The sequence below is a fragment of the Camellia sinensis genome, unplaced genomic scaffold (assembly GCF_055761805.1).
Source record: "Camellia sinensis isolate YWXY unplaced genomic scaffold, ASM5576180v1 Unanchor549, whole genome shotgun sequence".
Classification (NCBI taxonomy): domain Eukaryota; kingdom Viridiplantae; phylum Streptophyta; class Magnoliopsida; order Ericales; family Theaceae; genus Camellia; species Camellia sinensis.
In genome coordinates, this window is record NW_028129424.1 from 30,821 (window position 1) to 46,138 (window position 15,318).

The window sequence follows — 15,318 nt, forward strand, 5'->3', positions numbered from 1 at the left end:
TTGTTTTAAGCAGTAGACGGGGAAAAAAATGAAATTGAATGGAACAGGATAATCTGGAAATGGTTTAAAAGGGAGAAATTGTCGAAAAGAAGGCGAAGGCGATTGAATGGGCTAAAAATCGGACAGGCTGTCCGGGGAAAAAAAAGGGGGGGGGGTGGTGGAAAAAGGGACAAAAGGGGTGCAACACGAGGACTTCCCAGGGGGTCACCCATCCTAGTACTACTCTCGCCCAAGCACGCTTAACTGCGGAGTTCTGATGGGATCCGGTGCATTAGTGCTGGTATGATCGGACCCGAAGATTAACCGCGACTTTATTGTTTTAAGCAGTAGACGGGGAAAAAAATGAAATTGAATGGAACAGGATAATCTGGAAATGGTTTAAAAGGGAGAAATTGTCGAAAAGGAGGCGAAGGCGATTGAATGGGCTAAAAATCGGACAGGCTGTCCGGGGAAAAAAAAGGGGGGGGGGGGTGGTGGAAAAAGGGACAAAAGGGGTGCAACACGAGGACTTCCCAGGGGGTCACCCATCCTAGTACTACTCTCGCCCAAGCACGCTTAACTGCGGAGTTCTGATGGGATCCGGTGCATTAGTGCTGGTATGATCGCACCCGAAGATTAACCGCGACTTTATTGTTTTAAGCAGTAGACGGGGAAAAAAATGAAATTGAATGGAACAGGATAATCTGGAAATGGTTTAAAAGGGAGAAATTGTCGAAAAGGAGGCGAAGGCGATTGAATGGGCTAAAAATCGGACAGGCTGTCCGGGGAAAAAAAAGGGGGGGGGGGTGGTGGAAAAAGGGACAAAAGGGGTGCAACACGAGGACTTCCCAGGGGGTCACCCATCCTAGTACTACTCTCGCCCAAGCACGCTTAACTGCGGAGTTCTGATGGGATCCGGTGCATTAGTGCTGGTATGATCGCACCCGAAGATTAACCGCGACTTTATTGTTTTAAGCAGTAGACGGGGAAAAAAATGAAATTGAATGGAACAGGATAATCTGGAAATGGTTTAAAAGGGAGAAATTGTCGAAAAGGAGGCGAAGGCGATTGAATGGGCTAAAAATCGGACAGGCTGTCCGGGGAAAAAAAGGGGGGGGGGGTGGTGGAAAAAGGGACAAAAGGGGTGCAACACGAGGACTTCCCAGGGGGTCACCCATCCTAGTACTACTCTCGCCCAAGCACGCTTAACTGCGGAGTTCTGATGGGATCCGGTGCATTAGTGCTGGTATGATCGCACCCGAAGATTAACCGCGACTTTATTGTTTTAAGCAGTAGACGGGGAAAAAAATGAAATTGAATGGAACAGGATAATCTGGAAATGGTTTAAAAGGGAGAAATTGTCGAAAAGGAGGCGAAGGCGATTGAATGGGCTAAAAATCGGAGAGGCTGTCCGGGGAAAAAAAAGGGGGGGGGGGTGGTGGAAAAAGGGACAAAAAGGGTGCAACACGAGGACTTCCCAGGGGGTCACCCATCCTAGTACTACTCTCGCCCAAGCACGCTTAACTGCGGAGTTCTGATGGGATCCGGTGCATTAGTGCTGGTATGATCGCACCCGAAGATTAACCGCGACTTTATTGTTTTAAGCAGTAGACGGGGAAAAAAATGAAATTGAATGGAACAGGATAATCTGGAAATGGTTTAAAAGGGAGAAATTGTCGAAAAGGAGGCGAAGGCGATTGAATGGGCTAAAAATCGGACAGGCTGTCCGGGGAAAAAAAAGGGGGGGGGGGTGGTGGAAAAAGGGACAAAAGGGGTGCAACACGAGGACTTCCCAGGGGGTCACCCATCCTAGTACTACTCTCGCCCAAGCACGCTTAACTGCGGAGTTCTGATGGGATCCGGTGCATTAGTGCTGGTATGATCGCACCCGAAGATTAACCGCGACTTTATTGTTTTAAGCAGTAGACGGGGAAAAAAATGAAATTGAATGGAACAGGATAATCTGGAAATGGTTTAAAAGGGAGAAATTGTCGAAAAGGAGGCGAAGGCGATTGAATGGGCTAAAAATCGGACAGGCTGTCCGGGGAAAAAAAAGGGGGGGGGGGTGGTGGAAAAAGGGACAAAAGGGGTGCAACACGAGGACTTCCCAGGGGGTCACCCATCCTAGTACTACTCTCGCCCAAGCACGCTTAACTGCGGAGTTCTGATGGGATCCGGTGCATTAGTGCTGGTATGATCGCACCCGAAGATTAACCGCGACTTTATTGTTTTAAGCAGTAGACGGGGAAAAAAATGAAATTGAATGGAACAGGATAATCTGGAAATGGTTTAAAAGGGAGAAATTGTCGAAAAGGAGGCGAAGGCGATTGAATGGGCTAAAAATCGGACAGGCTGTCCGGGGAAAAAAAGGGGGGGGGTGGTGGAAAAAGGGACAAAAGGGGTGCAACACGAGGACTTCCCAGGGGGTCACCCATCCTAGTACTACTCTCGCCCAAGCACGCTTAACTGCGGAGTTCTGATGGGATCCGGTGCATTAGTGCTGGTATGATCGCACCCGAAGATTAACCGCGACTTTATTGTTTTAAGCAGTAGACGGGGAAAAAAATGAAATTGAATGGAACAGGATAATCTGGAAATGGTTTAAAAGGGAGAAATTGTCGAAAAGGAGGCGAAGGCGATTGAATGGGCTAAAAATCGGAGAGGCTGTCCGGGGAAAAAAAAGGGGGGGGGGTGGTGGAAAAAGGGACAAAAGGGGTGCGACACGAGGACTTCCCAGGGGGTCACCCATCCTAGTACTACTCTCGCCCAAGCACGCTTAACTGCGGAGTTCTGATGGGATCCGGTGCATTAGTGCTGGTATGATCGCACCCGAAGATTAACCGCGACTTTATTGTTTTAAGCAGTAGACGGGGAAAAAAATGAAATTGAATGGAACAGGATAATCTGGAAATGGTTTAAAAGGGAGAAATTGTCGAAAAGGAGGCGAAGGCGATTGAATGGGCTAAAAATCGGACAGGCTGTCCGGGGAAAAAAAAGGGGGGGGGGTGGTGGAAAAAGGGACAAAAGGGGTGCAACACGAGGACTTCCCAGGGGGTCACCCATCCTAGTACTACTCTCGCCCAAGCACGCTTAACTGCGGAGTTCTGATGGGATCCGGTGCATTAGTGCTGGTATGATCGCACCCGAAGATTAACCGCGACTTTATTGTTTTAAGCAGTAGACGGGGAAAAAAATGAAATTGAATGGAACAGGATAATCTGGAAATGGTTTAAAAGGGAGAAATTGTCGAAAAGGAGGCGAAGGCGATTGAATGGGCTAAAAATCGGACAGGCTGTCCGGGGAAAAAAAAGGGGGGGGGGTGGTGGAAAAAGGGACAAAAGGGGTGCAACACGAGGACTTCCCAGGGGGTCACCCATCCTAGTACTACTCTCGCCCAAGCACGCTTAACTGCGGAGTTCTGATGGGATCCGGTGCATTAGTGCTGGTATGATCGCACCCGAAGATTAACCGCGACTTTATTGTTTTAAGCAGTAGACGGGGAAAAAAATGAAATTGAATGGAACAGGATAATCTGGAAATGGTTTAAAAGGGAGAAATTGTCGAAAAGGAGGCGAAGGCGATTGAATGGGCTAAAAATCGGACAGGCTGTCCGGGGAAAAAAAAGGGGGGGGGGGTGGTGGAAAAAGGGACAAAAGGGGTGCAACACGAGGACTTCCCAGGGGGTCACCCATCCTAGTACTACTCTCGCCCAAGCACGCTTAACTGCGGAGTTCTGATGGGATCCGGTGCATTAGTGCTGGTATGATCGCACCCGAAGATTAACCGCGACTTTATTGTTTTAAGCAGTAGACGGGGAAAAAAATGAAATTGAATGGAACAGGATAATCTGGAAATGGTTTAAAAGGGAGAAATTGTCGGAAAGGAGGCGAAGGCGATTGAATGGGCTAAAAATCGGACAGGCTGTCCGGGGAAAAAAAAGGGGGGGGGTGGTGGAAAAAGGGACAAAAGGGGTGCAACACGAGGACTTCCCAGGGGGTCACCCATCCTAGTACTACTCTCGCCCAAGCACGCTTAACTGCGGAGTTCTGATGGGATCCGGTGCATTAGTGCTGATATGATCGCACCCGAAGATTAACCGCGACTTTATTGTTTTAAGCAGTAGACGGGGAAAAAAATGAAATTGAATGGAACAGGATAATCTGGAAATGGTTTAAAAGGGAGAAATTGTCGAAAAGGAGGTGAAGGCGATTGAATGGGCTAAAAATCGGACAGGCTGTCCGGGGAAAAAAAAGGGGGGGGGGGTGGTGGAAAAAGGGACAAAAGGGGTGCAACACGAGGACTTCCCAGGGGGTCACCCATCCTAGTACTACTCTCGCCCAAGCACGCTTAACTGCGGAGTTCTGATGGGATCCGGTGCATTAGTGCTGGTATGATCGCACCCGAAGATTAACCGCGACTTTATTGTTTTAAGCAGTAGACGGGGAAAAAAATGAAATTGAATGGAACATGATAATCTGGAAATGGTTTAAAAGGGAGAAATTGTCGAAAAGGAGGCGAAGGCGATTGACTGGGCTAAAAATCGGACAGGCTGTCCGGGGAAAAAAAAGGGGGGGGTGGAAAAAGGGACAAAAGGGGTGCAACACGAGGACTTCCCAGGGGGTCACCCATCCTAGTACTACTCTCGCCCAAGCACGCTTAACTGCGGAGTTCTGATGGGATCCGGTGCATTAGTGCTGGTATGATCGCACCCGAAGATTAACCGCGACTTTATTGTTTTAGGCAGTAGACGGGGAAAAAAATGAAATTGAATGGAACAGGATAATCTGGAAATGGTTTAAAAGGGAGAAATTGTCGAAAAGGAGGCGAAGGCGATTGAATGGGCTAAAAATCGGACAGGCTGTCCGGGGAAAAAAAAGGGGGGGTGGTGGTCGAAAAAGGGACAAAAGGGGTGCAACACGAGGACTTCCCAGGGGTTCACCCATCCTAGTACTACTCTCGCCCAAGCACGCTTAACTGCGGAGTTCTGATGGGATCCGGTGCATTAGTGCTGGTATGATCGCACCCGAAGATTAACCGCGACTTTATTGTTTTAAGCAGTAGACGGGGAAAAAAATGAAATTGAATGGAACAGGATAATCTGGAAATGGTTTAAAAGGGAGAAATTGTCGAAAAGGAGGCGAAGGCGATTGAATGGGCTAAAAATCGGACAGGCTGTCCGGGGAAAAAAAAAGGGGGGGGGGGTGGTGGAAAAAGGGACAAAAGGGGTGCAACACGAGGACTTCCCAGGGGGTCACCCATCCTAGTACTACTCTCGCCCAAGCACGCTTAACTGCGGAGTTCTGATGGGATCCGGTGCATTAGTGCTGGTATGATCGCACCCGAAGATTAACCGCGACTTTATTGTTTTAAGCAGTAGACGGGGAAAAAAATGAAATTGAATGGAACAGTATAATCTGGAAATGGTTTAAAAGGGAGAAATTGTCGAAAAGGAGGCGAAGGCGATTGAATGGGCTAAAAATCGGACAGGCTGTCCGGGGAAAAAAAAAGGGGGGGGGGTGGTGGAAAAAGGGACAAAAGGGGTGCAACACGAGGACTTCCCAGGGGGTCACCCATCCTAGTACTACTCTCGCCCAAGCACGCTTAACTGCGGAGTTCTGATGGGATCCGGTGCATTAGTGCTGGTATGATCGCACCCGAAGATTAACCGCGACTTTATTGTTTTAAGCAGTAGACGGGGAAAAAAATGAAATTGAATGGAACAGGATAATCTGGAAATGGTTTAAAAGGGAGAAATTGTCGAAAAGGAGGCGAAGGCGATTGAATGGGCTAAAAATCGGACAGGCTGTCCGGGGAAAAAAAAGGGGGGGGGGGGTGGTGGAAAAAGGGACAAAAGGGGTGCAACACGAGGACTTCCCAGGGGGTCACCCATCCTAGTACTGCTCTCGCCCAAGCACGCTTAACTGCGGAGTTCTGATGGGATCCGGTGCATTAGTGCTGGTATGATCGCACCCGAAGATTAACCGCGACTTTATTGTTTTAAGCAGTAGACGGGGAAAAAAATGAAATTGAATGGAACAGGATAATCTGGAAATGGTTTAAAAGGGAGAAATTGTCGAAAAGGAGGCGAAGGCGATTGAATGGGCTAAAAATCGAACAGGCTGTCCGGGGAAAAAAAAGGGGGGGGGGTGGAAAAAGGGACAAAAGGGGTGCAACACGAGGACTTCCCAGGGGGTCACCCATCCTAGTACTACTCTCGCCCAAGCACGCTTAACTGCGGAGTTCTGATGGGATCCGGTGCATTAGTGCTGGTATGATCGCACCCGAAGATTAACCGCGACTTTATTGTTTTAAGCAGTAGACGGGGAAAAAATGAAATTGAATGGAACAGGATAATCTGGAAATGGTTTAAAAGGGAGAAATTGTCGAAAAGGAGGCGAAGGCGATTGAATGGGCTAAAAATCGGACAGGCTGTCCGGGGAAAAAAAAGGGGGGGGGGGGTGGTGGAAAAAGGGACAAAAGGGGTGCAACACGAGGACTTCCCAGGGGGTCACCCATCCTAGTACTACTCTCGCCCAAGCACGCTTAACTGCGGAGTTCTGATGGGATCCGGTGCATTAGTGCTGGTATGATCGCACCCGAAGATTAACCGCGACTTTATTGTTTTAAGCAGTAGACGGGGAAAAAAATGAAATTGAATGGAACAGGATAATCTGGAAATGGTTTAAAAGGGAGAAATTGTCGAAAAGGAGGCGAAGGCGATTGAATGGGCTAAAAATCGGACAGGCTGTCCGGGGAAAAAAAAGGGGGGGGGGGGGGTGGTGGAAAAAGGGACAAAAGGGGTGCAACACGAGGACTTCCCAGGGGGTCACCCATCCTAGTACTACTCTCGTCCAAGCACGCTTAACTGCGGAGTTCTGATGGGATCCGGTGCATTAGTGCTGGTATGATCGCACCCGAAGATTAACCGCGACTTTATTGTTTTAAGCAGTAGACGGGAAAAAAAATGAAATTGAATGGAACAGGATAATCTGGAAATGGTTTAAAAGGGAGAAATTGTCGAAAAGGAGGCGAAGGCGATTGAATGGGCCAAAAATCGGACAGGCTGTCCGGGGAAAAAAAAGGGGGGGGGTGGTGGAAAAAGGGACAAAAGGGGTGCAACACGAGGACTTCCCAGGGGGTCACCCATCCTAGTACTACTCTCGCCCAAGCACGCTTAACTGCGGAGTTCTGATGGGATCCGGTGCATTAGTGCTGGTATGATCGCACCCGAAGATTAACCGCGACTTTATTGTTTTAAGCAGTAGACGGGGAAAAAAATGAAATTGAATGGAACAGGATAATCTGGAAATGGTTTAAAAGGGAGAAATTGTCGAAAAGGAGGCGAAGGCGATTGAATGGGCTAAAAATCGGACAGGCTGTCCGGGGAAAAAAAAGGGGGGGGGGGTGGTGGAAAAAGGGACAAAAGGGGTGCAACACGAGGACTTCCCAAAGGGTCACCCATCCTAGTACTACTCTCGCCCAAGCACGCTTAACTGCGGAGTTCTGATGGGATCCGGTGCATTAGTGCTGGTATGATCGCACCCGAAGATTAACCGCGACTTTATTGTTTTAAGTAGTAGACGGGGAAAAAAATGAAATTGAATGGAACAGGATAATCTGGAAATGGTTTAAAAGGGAGAAATTGTCGAAAAGGAGGCGAAGGCGATTGAATGGGCTAAAAATCGGACAGGCTGTCCGGGGAAAAAAAAGGGGGGGGTGGTGGAAAAAGGGACAAAAGGGGTGCAACACGAGGACTTCCCAGGGGGTCACCCATCCTAGTACTACTCTCGCCCAAGCACGCTTAACTGCGGAGTTCTGATGGGATCCGGTGCATTAGTGCTGGTATGATCGCACCCAAAGATTAACCGCGACTTTATTGTTTTAAGCAGTAGACGGGGAAAAAAATGAAATTGAATGGAACAGGATAATCTGGAAATGGTTTAAAAGGGAGAAATTGTCGAAAAGGAGGCGAAGGCGATTGAATGGGCTAAAAATCGGACAGGCTGTCCGGGGAAAAAAAAGGGGGGGGGGGTGGTGGAAAAAGGGACAAAAGGGGTGCAACACGAGGACTTCCCAGGGGGTCACCCATCCTAGTACTACTCTCGCCCAAGCACGCTTAACTGCGGAGTTCTGATGGGATCCGGTGCATTAGTGCTGGTATGATCGCACCCGAAGATTAACCGCGACTTTATTGTTTTAAGCAGTAGACGGGGAAAAAAATGAAATTGAATGGAACAGGATAATCTGGAAATGGTTTAAAAGGGAGAAATTGTCGAAAAGGAGGCGAAGGCGATTGAATGGGCTAAAAATCGGACAGGCTGTCCGGGGAAAAAAAAAGGGGGGGGGTGGTGGAAAAAGGGACAAAAGGGGTGCAACACGAGGACTTCCCAGGGGGTCACCCATCCTAGTACTACTCTCGCCCAAGCACGCTTAACTGCGGAGTTCTGATGGGATCCGGTGCATTAGTGCTGGTATGATCGCACCCGAAGATTAACCGCGACTTTATTGTTTTAAGCAGTAGACGGGGAAAAAAATGAAATTGAATGGAACAGGATAATCTGGAAATGGTTTAAAAGGGAGAAATTGTCGAAAAGGAGGCGAAGGCGATTGAATGGGCTAAAAATCGGACAGGCTGTCCGGGGAAAAAAAAAGGGGGGGGGGTGGTGGAAAAAGGGACAAAAGGGGTGCAACACGAGGACTTCCCAGGGGGTCACCCATCCTAGTACTACTCTCGCCCAAGCACGCTTAACTGCGGAGTTCTGATGGGATCCGGTGCATTAGTGCTGGTATGATCGCACCCGAAGATTAACCGCGACTTTATTGTTTTAAGCAGTAGACGGGGAAAAAAATGAAATTGAATGGAACAGGATAATCTGGAAATGGTTTAAAAGGGAGAAATTGTCGAAAAGGAGGCGAAGGCGATTGAATGGGCTAAAAATCGGACAGGCTGTCCGGGGAAAAAAAGGGGGGGGGGTGGTGGAAAAAGGGACAAAAGGGGTGCAACACGAGGACTTCCCAGGGGGTCACCCATCCTAGTACTACTCTCGCCCAAGCACGCTTAACTGCGGAGTTCTGATGGGATCCGGTGCATTAGTGCTGGTATGATCGCACCCGAAGATTAACCGCGACTTTATTGTTTTAAGCAGTAGACGGGGAAAAAAATGAAATTGAATGGAACAGGATAATCTGGAAATGGTTTAAAAGGGAGAAATTGTCGAAAAGGAGGCGAAGACGATTGAATGGGCTAAAAATCGGACAGGCTGTCCGGGGAAAAAAAAGGGGGGGGGGGGGTGGTGGAAAAAGGGACAAAAGGGGTGCAACACGAGGACTTCCCAGGGGGTCACCCATCCTAGTACTACTCTCGCCCAAGCACGCTTAACTGCGGAGTTCTGATGGGATCCGGTGCATTAGTGCTGGTATGATCGCACCCGAAGATTAACCGCGACTTTATTATTTTAAGCAGTAGACGGGGAAAAAAATGAAATTGAATGGAACAGGATAATCTGGAAATGGTTTAAAAGGGAGAAATTGTCCAAAAGGAGGCGAAGGCGATTGAATGGGCTAAAAATCGGACAGGCTGTCCGGGGAAAAAAAAGGGGGGGGGGGGGGTGGTGGAAAAAGGGACAAAAGGGGTGCAACACGAGGACTTCCCAGGGGGTCACCCATCCTAGTACTACTCTCGCCCAAGCACGCTTAACTGCGGAGTTCTGATGGGATCCGGTGCATTAGTGCTGGTATGATCGCACCCGAAGATTAACCGCGACTTTATTGTTTTAAGCAGTAGACGGGGAAAAAAATGAAATTGAATGGAACAGGATAATCTGGAAATGGTTTAAAAGGGAGAAATTGTCGAAAAGGAGGCGAAGGCGATTGAATGGGCTAAAAATCGGACAGGCTGTCCGGGGAAAAAAAAGGGGGGGGGTGGTGGAAAAAGGGACAAAAGGGGTGCAACACGAGGACTTCGCAGGGGGTCACCCATCCTAGTACTACTCTCGCCCAAGCACGCTTAACTGCGGAGTTCTGATGGGATCCGGTGCATTAGTGCTGGTATGATCGCACCCGAAGATTAACCGCGACTTTATTGTTTTAAGCAGTAGACGGGGAAAAAAATGAAATTGAATGGAACAGGATAATCTGGAAATGGTTTAAAAGGGAGAAATTGTCGAAAAGGAGGCGAAGGTGATTGAATGGGCTAAAAATCGGACAGGCTGTCCGGGGAAAAAAAAGGGGGGGGTGGTGGAAAAAGGGACAAAAGGGGTGCAAGACGAGGACTTCCCAGGGGGTCACCCATCCTAGTACTACTCTCGCCCAAGCACGCTTAACTGCGGAGTTCTGATGGGATCCGGTGCATTAGTGCTGGTATGATCGCACCCGAAGATTAACCGCGACTTTATTGTTTTAAGCAGTAGACGGGGAAAAAAATGAAATTGAATGGAACAGGATAATCTGGAAATGGTTTAAAAGGGAGAAATTGTCGAAAAGGAGGCGAAGGCGATTGAATGGGCTAAAAATCGGACAGGCTGTCCGGGGAAAAAAAAGAGGGGGGGGGGTGGTGGAGAAAGGGACAAAAGGGGTGCAACACGAGGACTTCCCAGGGGGTCACCCATCCTAGTACTACTCTCGCCCAAGCACGCTTAACTGCGGAGTTCTGATGGGATCCGGTGCATTAGTGCTGGTATGATCGCACCCGAAGATTAACCGCGACTTTATTGTTTTAAGCAGTAGACGGGGAAAAAAATGAAATTGAATGGAACAGGATAATCTGGAAATGGTTTAAAAGGGAGAAATTGTCGAAAAGGAGGCGAAGGCGATTGAATGGGCTAAAAATCGGACAGGCTGTCCGGGGAAAAAAGGGGGGGGGGGGTGGTGGAAAAAGGGACAAAAGGGGTGCAACACGAGGACTTCCCAGGGGGTCACCCATCCTAGTACTACTCTCGCCCAAGCACGCTTAACTGCGGAGTTCTGATGGGATCCGGTGCATTAGTGCTGGTATGATCGCACCCGAAGATTAACCGCGACTTTATTGTTTTAAGCAGTAGACGGGGAAAAAAATGAAATTGAATGGAACAGGATAATCTGGAAATGGTTTAAAAGGGAGAAATTGTCGAAAAGGAGGCGAAGGCGATTGAATGGGCTAAAAATCGGACAGGCTGTCCGGGGAAAAAAAAGAGGGGGGGTGGTTGAAAAAGGGACAAAAGGGGTGCAACACGAGGACTTCCCAGGGGGTCACCCATCCTAGTACTACTCTCGCCCAAGCACGCTTAACTGCGGAGTTCTGATGGGATCCGGTGCATTAGTGCTGGTATGATCGCACCCGAAGATTAACCGCGACTTTATTGTTTTAAGCAGTAGACGGGGAAAAAAATGAAATTGAATGGAACAGGATAATCTGGAAATGGTTTAAAAGGGAGAAATTGTCGAAAAGGAGGCGAAGGCGATTGAATGGGCTAAAAATCGGACAGGCTGTCCGGGGAAAAAAAAGGGGGGGGGGGGTGGTGGAAAAAGGGACAAAAGGGGTGCAACACGAGGACTTCCCAGGGGGTCACCCATCCTAGTACTACTCTCGCCCAAGCACGCTTAACTGCGGAGTTCTGATGGGATCCGGTGCATTAGTGCTGGTATGATCGCACCCGAAGATTAACCGCGACTTTATTGTTTTAAGCAGTAGACGGGGAAAAAAATGAAATTGAATGGAACAGGATAATCTGGAAATGGTTTAAAAGGGAGAAATTGTCGAAAAGGAGGCGAAGGCGATTGAATGGGCTAAAAATCGGACAGGCTGTCCGGGGAAAAAAAAGGGGGGGGGGGGTGGTGGAAAAAGGGACAAAAGGGGTGCAACACGAGGACTTCCCAGGGGGTCACCCATCCTAGTACTACTCTCGCCCAAGCACGCTTAACTGCGGAGTTCTGATGGGATCCGGTGCATTAGTGCTGGTATGATCGCACCCGAAGATTAACCGCGACTTTATTGTTTTAAGCAGTAGACGGGGAAAAAAATGAAATTGAATGGAACAGGATAATCTGGAAATGGTTTAAAAGGGAGAAATTGTCGAAAAGGAGGCGAAGGCGATTGAATGGGCTAAAAATCGGACAGGCTGTCCGGGGAAAAAAAAGGGGGGGGGGGTGGTGGAAAAAGGGACAAAAGGGGTGCAACACGAGGACTTCCCAGGGGGTCACCCATCCTAGTACTACTCTCGCCCAAGCACGCTTAACTGCGGAGTTCTGATGGGATCCGGTGCATTAGTGCTGGTATGATCGCACCCGAAGATTAACCGCGATTTTATTGTTTTAAGCAGTAGACGGGGAAAAAAATGAAATTGAATGGAACAGGATAATCTGGAAATGGTTTAAAAGGGAGAAATTGTCGAAAAGGAGGCGAAGGCGATTGAATGGGCTAAAAATCGGACAGGCTGTCCGGGGAAAAAAAAGGGGGGGGGGTAGTGGAAAAAGGGACAAAAGGGGTGCAACACGAGGACTTCCCAGGGGGTCACCCATCCTAGTACTACTCTCGCCCAAGCACGCTTAACTGCGGAGTTCTGATGGGATCCGGTGCATTAGTGCTGGTATGATCGCACCCGAAGATTAACCGCGACTTTATTGTTTTAAGCAGTAGACGGGGAAAAAAATGAAATTGAATGGAACAGGATAATCTGGAAATGGTTTAAAAGGGAGAAATTGTCGAAAAGGAGGCGAAGGCGATTGAATGGGCTAAAAATCGGACAGGCTGTCCGGGGAAAAAAAAGGGGGGGGGGGGTGGTGGAAAAAGGGACAAAAGGGGTGCAACACGAGGACTTCCCAGGGGGTCACCCATCCTAGTACTACTCTCGCCCAAGCACGCTTAACTGCGGAGTTCTGATGGGATCCGGTGCATTAGTGCTGGTATGATCGCACCCGAAGATTAACCGCGACTTTATTGTTTTAAGCAGTAGACGGGGAAAAAAATGAAATTGAATGGAACAGGATAATCTGGAAATGGTTTAAAAGGGAGAAATTGTCGAAAAGGAGGCGAAGGCGATTGAATGGGCTAAAAATCGGACAGGCTGTCCGGCGAAAAAAGGGGGGGGGGTGGTGGAAAAAGGGACAAAAGGGGTGCAACACGAGGACTTCCCAGGGGGTCACCCATCCTAGTACTACTCTCGCCCAAGCACGCTTAACTGCGGAGTTCTGATGGGATCCGGTGCATTAGTGCTGGTATGATCGCACCCGAAGATTAACCGCGACTTTATTGTTTTAAGCAGTAGACGGGGAAAAAAATGAAATTGAATGGAACAGGATAATCTGGAAATGGTTTAAAAGGGAGAAATTGTCGAAAAGGAGGCGAAGGCGATTGAATGGGCTAAAAATCGGACAGGCTGTCCGGGGAAAAAAAAGGGGGGGGGGGTGGTGGAAAAAGGGACAAAAGGGGTGCAACACGAGGACTTCCCAGGGGGTCACCCATCCTAGTACTACTCTCGCCCAAGCACGCTTAACTGCGGAGTTCTGATGGGATCCGGTGCATTAGTGCTGGTATGATCGCACCCGAAGATTAACCGCGACTTTATTGTTTTAAGCAGTAGACGGGGAAAAAAATGAAATTGAATGGAACAGGATAATCTGGAAATGGTTTAAAAGGGAGAAATTGTCGAAAAGGAGGCGAAGGCGATTGAATGGGCTAAAAATCGGACAGGCTGTCCGGGGAAAAAAAGGGGGGGGGGTGGTGGAAAAAGGGACAAAAGGGGTGCAACACGAGGACTTCCCAGGGGGTCACCCATCCTAGTACTACTCTCGCCCAAGCACGCTTAACTGCGGAGTTCTGATGGGATCCGGTGCATTAGTGCTGGTATGATCGCACCCGAAGATTAACCGCGACTTTATTGTTTTAAGCAGTAGACGGGGAAAAAAATGAAATTGAATGGAACAGGATAATCTGGAAATGGTTTAAAAGGGAGAAATTGTCGAAAAGGAGGCGAAGGCGATTGAATGGGCTAAAAATCGGACAGGCTGTTCGGGGAAAAAAAAGGGGAGGGGGGGTGGTGGAAAAAGGGACAAAAGGGGTGCAACACGAGGACTTCCCAGGGGGTCACCCATCCTAGTACTACTCTCGCCCAAGCACGCTTAACTGCGGAGTTCTGATGGGATCCGGTGCATTAGTGCTGGTATGATCGCACCCGAAGATTAACCGCGACTTTATTGTTTTAAGCAGTAGACGGGGAAAAAAATGAAATTGAATGGAACAGGATAATCTGGAAATGGTTTAAAAGGGAGAAATTGTCGAAAAGGAGGCGAAGGCGATTGAATGGGCTAAAAATCGGACAGGCTGTCCGGGGAAAAAAAAGGGGGGGGGTGGTGGAAAAAGGGACAAAAGGGGTGCAACACGAGGACTTCCCAGGGGGTCACCCATCCTAGTACTACTCTCGCCCAAGCACGCTTAACTGCGGAGTTCTGATGGGATCCGGTGCATTAGTGCTGGTATGATCGCACCCGAAGATTAACCGCGACTTTATTGTTTTAAGCAGTAGACGGGGAAAAAAATGAAATTGAATGGAACAGGATAATCTGGAAATGGTTTAAAAGGGAGAAATTGTCGAAAAGGAGGCGAAGGCGATTGAATGGGCTAAAAATCGGACAGGCTGTCCGGGGAAAAAAAAGGGGGGGGGGGTGGTGGAAAAAGGGACAAAAGGGGTGCAACACGAGGACTTCCCAGGGGGTCACCCATCCTAGTACTACTCTCGCCCAAGCACGCTTAACTGCGGAGTTCTGATGGGATCTGGTGCATTAGTGCTGGTATGATCGCACCCGAAGATTAACCGCGACTTTATTGTTTTAAGCAGTAGACGGGGAAAAAAATGAAATTGAATGGAACAGGATAATCTGGAAATGGTTTAAAAGGGAGAAATTGTCGAAAAGGAGGCGAAGGCGATTGAATGGGCTAAAAATCGGACAGGCTGTCCGGGGAAAAAAAAGGGGGGGGGGGTGGTGGAAAAAGGGACAAAAGGGGTGCAACACGAGGACTTCCCAGGGGGTCACCCATCCTAGTACTACTCTCGCCCAAGCACGCTTAACTGCGGAGTTCTGATGGGATCCGGTGCATTAGTGCTGGTATGATCGCACCCGAAGATTAACCGCGACTTTATTGTTTTAAGCAGTAGACGGGGAAAAAAATGAAATTGAATGGAACAGGATAATCTGGAAATGGTTTAAAAGGGAGAAATTGTCGAAAAGGAGGCGAAAGCGATTGAATGGGCTAAAAATCGGACAGGCTGTCCGGGGAAAAAAAAGGGGAGGGGGGTGGTGGAAAAAGGGACAAAAGGGGTGCAACACGAGGACTTCCCAGGGGGTCACCCATCCTAGTACTACTCT

General features: G+C 48.7%; 48 non-coding genes across 48 annotated transcripts; all 48 read right to left on the bottom strand.

Annotated features, from left to right (window-relative positions):
• Positions 1-175: 175 nt before the first annotated feature.
• LOC145817955 (5S ribosomal RNA) lies at positions 176-294 on the bottom strand. The gene has a single exon (XR_014359547.1). It is a non-coding gene; the product is annotated as a 5S ribosomal RNA (ribosomal RNA).
• Positions 295-491: 197 nt separating this feature from the next.
• Positions 492-610, bottom strand: LOC145817873 (5S ribosomal RNA). Its single transcript, XR_014359470.1, has one exon. It is a non-coding gene; the product is annotated as a 5S ribosomal RNA (ribosomal RNA).
• Positions 611-806: 196 nt separating this feature from the next.
• On the bottom strand, positions 807-925 carry LOC145817874 (5S ribosomal RNA). The gene has a single exon (XR_014359471.1). It is a non-coding gene; the product is annotated as a 5S ribosomal RNA (ribosomal RNA).
• Positions 926-1,120: 195 nt separating this feature from the next.
• Positions 1,121-1,239, bottom strand: LOC145817875 (5S ribosomal RNA). The gene has a single exon (XR_014359472.1). It is a non-coding gene; the product is annotated as a 5S ribosomal RNA (ribosomal RNA).
• Positions 1,240-1,435: 196 nt separating this feature from the next.
• Positions 1,436-1,554, bottom strand: LOC145817917 (5S ribosomal RNA). Its single transcript, XR_014359511.1, has one exon. It is a non-coding gene; the product is annotated as a 5S ribosomal RNA (ribosomal RNA).
• A 196-nt stretch (positions 1,555-1,750) lies between these two features.
• On the bottom strand, positions 1,751-1,869 carry LOC145817876 (5S ribosomal RNA). The gene has a single exon (XR_014359473.1). It is a non-coding gene; the product is annotated as a 5S ribosomal RNA (ribosomal RNA).
• A 196-nt stretch (positions 1,870-2,065) lies between these two features.
• LOC145817878 (5S ribosomal RNA) lies at positions 2,066-2,184 on the bottom strand. Its single transcript, XR_014359474.1, has one exon. It is a non-coding gene; the product is annotated as a 5S ribosomal RNA (ribosomal RNA).
• Positions 2,185-2,377: 193 nt separating this feature from the next.
• LOC145817879 (5S ribosomal RNA) lies at positions 2,378-2,496 on the bottom strand. The gene has a single exon (XR_014359475.1). It is a non-coding gene; the product is annotated as a 5S ribosomal RNA (ribosomal RNA).
• A 195-nt stretch (positions 2,497-2,691) lies between these two features.
• LOC145817850 (5S ribosomal RNA) lies at positions 2,692-2,810 on the bottom strand. Its single transcript, XR_014359448.1, has one exon. It is a non-coding gene; the product is annotated as a 5S ribosomal RNA (ribosomal RNA).
• A 195-nt stretch (positions 2,811-3,005) lies between these two features.
• Positions 3,006-3,124, bottom strand: LOC145817881 (5S ribosomal RNA). Its single transcript, XR_014359477.1, has one exon. It is a non-coding gene; the product is annotated as a 5S ribosomal RNA (ribosomal RNA).
• A 195-nt stretch (positions 3,125-3,319) lies between these two features.
• On the bottom strand, positions 3,320-3,438 carry LOC145817882 (5S ribosomal RNA). The gene has a single exon (XR_014359478.1). It is a non-coding gene; the product is annotated as a 5S ribosomal RNA (ribosomal RNA).
• Positions 3,439-3,634: 196 nt separating this feature from the next.
• On the bottom strand, positions 3,635-3,753 carry LOC145817883 (5S ribosomal RNA). Its single transcript, XR_014359479.1, has one exon. It is a non-coding gene; the product is annotated as a 5S ribosomal RNA (ribosomal RNA).
• Positions 3,754-3,947: 194 nt separating this feature from the next.
• LOC145817931 (5S ribosomal RNA) lies at positions 3,948-4,066 on the bottom strand. Its single transcript, XR_014359524.1, has one exon. It is a non-coding gene; the product is annotated as a 5S ribosomal RNA (ribosomal RNA).
• Positions 4,067-4,262: 196 nt separating this feature from the next.
• Positions 4,263-4,381, bottom strand: LOC145817884 (5S ribosomal RNA). Its single transcript, XR_014359480.1, has one exon. It is a non-coding gene; the product is annotated as a 5S ribosomal RNA (ribosomal RNA).
• A 190-nt stretch (positions 4,382-4,571) lies between these two features.
• On the bottom strand, positions 4,572-4,690 carry LOC145817885 (5S ribosomal RNA). The gene has a single exon (XR_014359481.1). It is a non-coding gene; the product is annotated as a 5S ribosomal RNA (ribosomal RNA).
• A 195-nt stretch (positions 4,691-4,885) lies between these two features.
• On the bottom strand, positions 4,886-5,004 carry LOC145817956 (5S ribosomal RNA). The gene has a single exon (XR_014359548.1). It is a non-coding gene; the product is annotated as a 5S ribosomal RNA (ribosomal RNA).
• Positions 5,005-5,201: 197 nt separating this feature from the next.
• On the bottom strand, positions 5,202-5,320 carry LOC145817886 (5S ribosomal RNA). Its single transcript, XR_014359482.1, has one exon. It is a non-coding gene; the product is annotated as a 5S ribosomal RNA (ribosomal RNA).
• A 196-nt stretch (positions 5,321-5,516) lies between these two features.
• On the bottom strand, positions 5,517-5,635 carry LOC145817887 (5S ribosomal RNA). Its single transcript, XR_014359483.1, has one exon. It is a non-coding gene; the product is annotated as a 5S ribosomal RNA (ribosomal RNA).
• Positions 5,636-5,832: 197 nt separating this feature from the next.
• On the bottom strand, positions 5,833-5,951 carry LOC145817920 (5S ribosomal RNA). Its single transcript, XR_014359514.1, has one exon. It is a non-coding gene; the product is annotated as a 5S ribosomal RNA (ribosomal RNA).
• Positions 5,952-6,143: 192 nt separating this feature from the next.
• Positions 6,144-6,262, bottom strand: LOC145817888 (5S ribosomal RNA). Its single transcript, XR_014359484.1, has one exon. It is a non-coding gene; the product is annotated as a 5S ribosomal RNA (ribosomal RNA).
• Positions 6,263-6,458: 196 nt separating this feature from the next.
• Positions 6,459-6,577, bottom strand: LOC145817889 (5S ribosomal RNA). The gene has a single exon (XR_014359485.1). It is a non-coding gene; the product is annotated as a 5S ribosomal RNA (ribosomal RNA).
• A 199-nt stretch (positions 6,578-6,776) lies between these two features.
• Positions 6,777-6,895, bottom strand: LOC145817922 (5S ribosomal RNA). The gene has a single exon (XR_014359516.1). It is a non-coding gene; the product is annotated as a 5S ribosomal RNA (ribosomal RNA).
• A 194-nt stretch (positions 6,896-7,089) lies between these two features.
• LOC145817890 (5S ribosomal RNA) lies at positions 7,090-7,208 on the bottom strand. The gene has a single exon (XR_014359486.1). It is a non-coding gene; the product is annotated as a 5S ribosomal RNA (ribosomal RNA).
• Positions 7,209-7,404: 196 nt separating this feature from the next.
• Positions 7,405-7,523, bottom strand: LOC145817921 (5S ribosomal RNA). The gene has a single exon (XR_014359515.1). It is a non-coding gene; the product is annotated as a 5S ribosomal RNA (ribosomal RNA).
• A 193-nt stretch (positions 7,524-7,716) lies between these two features.
• Positions 7,717-7,835, bottom strand: LOC145817892 (5S ribosomal RNA). Its single transcript, XR_014359488.1, has one exon. It is a non-coding gene; the product is annotated as a 5S ribosomal RNA (ribosomal RNA).
• A 196-nt stretch (positions 7,836-8,031) lies between these two features.
• LOC145817894 (5S ribosomal RNA) lies at positions 8,032-8,150 on the bottom strand. The gene has a single exon (XR_014359489.1). It is a non-coding gene; the product is annotated as a 5S ribosomal RNA (ribosomal RNA).
• A 195-nt stretch (positions 8,151-8,345) lies between these two features.
• On the bottom strand, positions 8,346-8,464 carry LOC145817895 (5S ribosomal RNA). Its single transcript, XR_014359490.1, has one exon. It is a non-coding gene; the product is annotated as a 5S ribosomal RNA (ribosomal RNA).
• Positions 8,465-8,660: 196 nt separating this feature from the next.
• LOC145817896 (5S ribosomal RNA) lies at positions 8,661-8,779 on the bottom strand. The gene has a single exon (XR_014359491.1). It is a non-coding gene; the product is annotated as a 5S ribosomal RNA (ribosomal RNA).
• A 194-nt stretch (positions 8,780-8,973) lies between these two features.
• LOC145817897 (5S ribosomal RNA) lies at positions 8,974-9,092 on the bottom strand. The gene has a single exon (XR_014359492.1). It is a non-coding gene; the product is annotated as a 5S ribosomal RNA (ribosomal RNA).
• A 198-nt stretch (positions 9,093-9,290) lies between these two features.
• On the bottom strand, positions 9,291-9,409 carry LOC145817898 (5S ribosomal RNA). The gene has a single exon (XR_014359493.1). It is a non-coding gene; the product is annotated as a 5S ribosomal RNA (ribosomal RNA).
• Positions 9,410-9,608: 199 nt separating this feature from the next.
• Positions 9,609-9,727, bottom strand: LOC145817899 (5S ribosomal RNA). The gene has a single exon (XR_014359494.1). It is a non-coding gene; the product is annotated as a 5S ribosomal RNA (ribosomal RNA).
• Positions 9,728-9,921: 194 nt separating this feature from the next.
• LOC145817923 (5S ribosomal RNA) lies at positions 9,922-10,040 on the bottom strand. The gene has a single exon (XR_014359517.1). It is a non-coding gene; the product is annotated as a 5S ribosomal RNA (ribosomal RNA).
• Positions 10,041-10,233: 193 nt separating this feature from the next.
• Positions 10,234-10,352, bottom strand: LOC145817939 (5S ribosomal RNA). Its single transcript, XR_014359532.1, has one exon. It is a non-coding gene; the product is annotated as a 5S ribosomal RNA (ribosomal RNA).
• Positions 10,353-10,549: 197 nt separating this feature from the next.
• On the bottom strand, positions 10,550-10,668 carry LOC145817900 (5S ribosomal RNA). The gene has a single exon (XR_014359495.1). It is a non-coding gene; the product is annotated as a 5S ribosomal RNA (ribosomal RNA).
• Positions 10,669-10,863: 195 nt separating this feature from the next.
• On the bottom strand, positions 10,864-10,982 carry LOC145817901 (5S ribosomal RNA). Its single transcript, XR_014359496.1, has one exon. It is a non-coding gene; the product is annotated as a 5S ribosomal RNA (ribosomal RNA).
• A 194-nt stretch (positions 10,983-11,176) lies between these two features.
• Positions 11,177-11,295, bottom strand: LOC145817902 (5S ribosomal RNA). The gene has a single exon (XR_014359497.1). It is a non-coding gene; the product is annotated as a 5S ribosomal RNA (ribosomal RNA).
• Positions 11,296-11,492: 197 nt separating this feature from the next.
• Positions 11,493-11,611, bottom strand: LOC145817904 (5S ribosomal RNA). The gene has a single exon (XR_014359499.1). It is a non-coding gene; the product is annotated as a 5S ribosomal RNA (ribosomal RNA).
• Positions 11,612-11,808: 197 nt separating this feature from the next.
• On the bottom strand, positions 11,809-11,927 carry LOC145817905 (5S ribosomal RNA). The gene has a single exon (XR_014359500.1). It is a non-coding gene; the product is annotated as a 5S ribosomal RNA (ribosomal RNA).
• Positions 11,928-12,123: 196 nt separating this feature from the next.
• Positions 12,124-12,242, bottom strand: LOC145817906 (5S ribosomal RNA). Its single transcript, XR_014359501.1, has one exon. It is a non-coding gene; the product is annotated as a 5S ribosomal RNA (ribosomal RNA).
• Positions 12,243-12,437: 195 nt separating this feature from the next.
• Positions 12,438-12,556, bottom strand: LOC145817907 (5S ribosomal RNA). Its single transcript, XR_014359502.1, has one exon. It is a non-coding gene; the product is annotated as a 5S ribosomal RNA (ribosomal RNA).
• Positions 12,557-12,753: 197 nt separating this feature from the next.
• Positions 12,754-12,872, bottom strand: LOC145817908 (5S ribosomal RNA). Its single transcript, XR_014359503.1, has one exon. It is a non-coding gene; the product is annotated as a 5S ribosomal RNA (ribosomal RNA).
• A 193-nt stretch (positions 12,873-13,065) lies between these two features.
• LOC145817910 (5S ribosomal RNA) lies at positions 13,066-13,184 on the bottom strand. Its single transcript, XR_014359504.1, has one exon. It is a non-coding gene; the product is annotated as a 5S ribosomal RNA (ribosomal RNA).
• Positions 13,185-13,380: 196 nt separating this feature from the next.
• Positions 13,381-13,499, bottom strand: LOC145817911 (5S ribosomal RNA). Its single transcript, XR_014359505.1, has one exon. It is a non-coding gene; the product is annotated as a 5S ribosomal RNA (ribosomal RNA).
• Positions 13,500-13,693: 194 nt separating this feature from the next.
• On the bottom strand, positions 13,694-13,812 carry LOC145817912 (5S ribosomal RNA). Its single transcript, XR_014359506.1, has one exon. It is a non-coding gene; the product is annotated as a 5S ribosomal RNA (ribosomal RNA).
• Positions 13,813-14,009: 197 nt separating this feature from the next.
• LOC145817913 (5S ribosomal RNA) lies at positions 14,010-14,128 on the bottom strand. Its single transcript, XR_014359507.1, has one exon. It is a non-coding gene; the product is annotated as a 5S ribosomal RNA (ribosomal RNA).
• Positions 14,129-14,322: 194 nt separating this feature from the next.
• Positions 14,323-14,441, bottom strand: LOC145817914 (5S ribosomal RNA). Its single transcript, XR_014359508.1, has one exon. It is a non-coding gene; the product is annotated as a 5S ribosomal RNA (ribosomal RNA).
• A 196-nt stretch (positions 14,442-14,637) lies between these two features.
• Positions 14,638-14,756, bottom strand: LOC145817936 (5S ribosomal RNA). The gene has a single exon (XR_014359529.1). It is a non-coding gene; the product is annotated as a 5S ribosomal RNA (ribosomal RNA).
• Positions 14,757-14,952: 196 nt separating this feature from the next.
• On the bottom strand, positions 14,953-15,071 carry LOC145817916 (5S ribosomal RNA). The gene has a single exon (XR_014359510.1). It is a non-coding gene; the product is annotated as a 5S ribosomal RNA (ribosomal RNA).
• Positions 15,072-15,318: the final 247 nt, after the last annotated feature.